The sequence below is a fragment of the Neolamprologus multifasciatus genome, chromosome 14 (genome assembly GCF_963576455.1).
Source record: "Neolamprologus multifasciatus chromosome 14, fNeoMul1.2, whole genome shotgun sequence".
NCBI lineage: Eukaryota > Metazoa > Chordata > Actinopteri > Cichliformes > Cichlidae > Neolamprologus > Neolamprologus multifasciatus.
Window position 1 is genome coordinate 2468537 of NC_140452.1, and position 609 is coordinate 2469145.

Genomic DNA, 609 nt, shown 5'->3' on the forward strand with positions numbered 1-609 from the left:
TTAAACTAATAAACAGAGTCCATTTCTCAAAATCCCGTTTATCTAAAATTCTCCTTCAATTATAAATCAATGTGACCTCCCCCTGCAATCCATATGTTTTTCTTCTGTCCAAGTTTGAACAAATTGTGGGTTTTCAGAGGTTTTTGGATCCGATCCGAGAAGACCCTCTAATCGCCATATTTGGAGTTTCAAAGACCCTCTTAATATAACAGCAAACTGAGATCGTGGCTTTTTGTTCCCTTCTTGCTGGACGCTGTATTTTACTTCTTTGGAAACCTCCCACGCCTCCATCTGCACCGCAATGGCTTAATACTGTCCGGACATTCTTGAGGGTGGAGAAGATCTCACTCACAGTGACGTGGACACTCTCTGTGGAATATCTCAGATCTTTTCCTTAGAACAACGCGATTTACCCACCTGCGACCAGATTGAAAAGAATTTGAAATTTACTCTTTTTTTAAGGTAGGCACAGGATTTAAGCCCCGCCCCCTCTCTATTCTTTTATTTGTATTTATTTATTTATTTTTATTTCACTTTACTTTATTTTATTTGTTTAAGATTCTTTCTAATTTAGATAAGTTTGTATGATCTCTTGATAAACAAACAAAA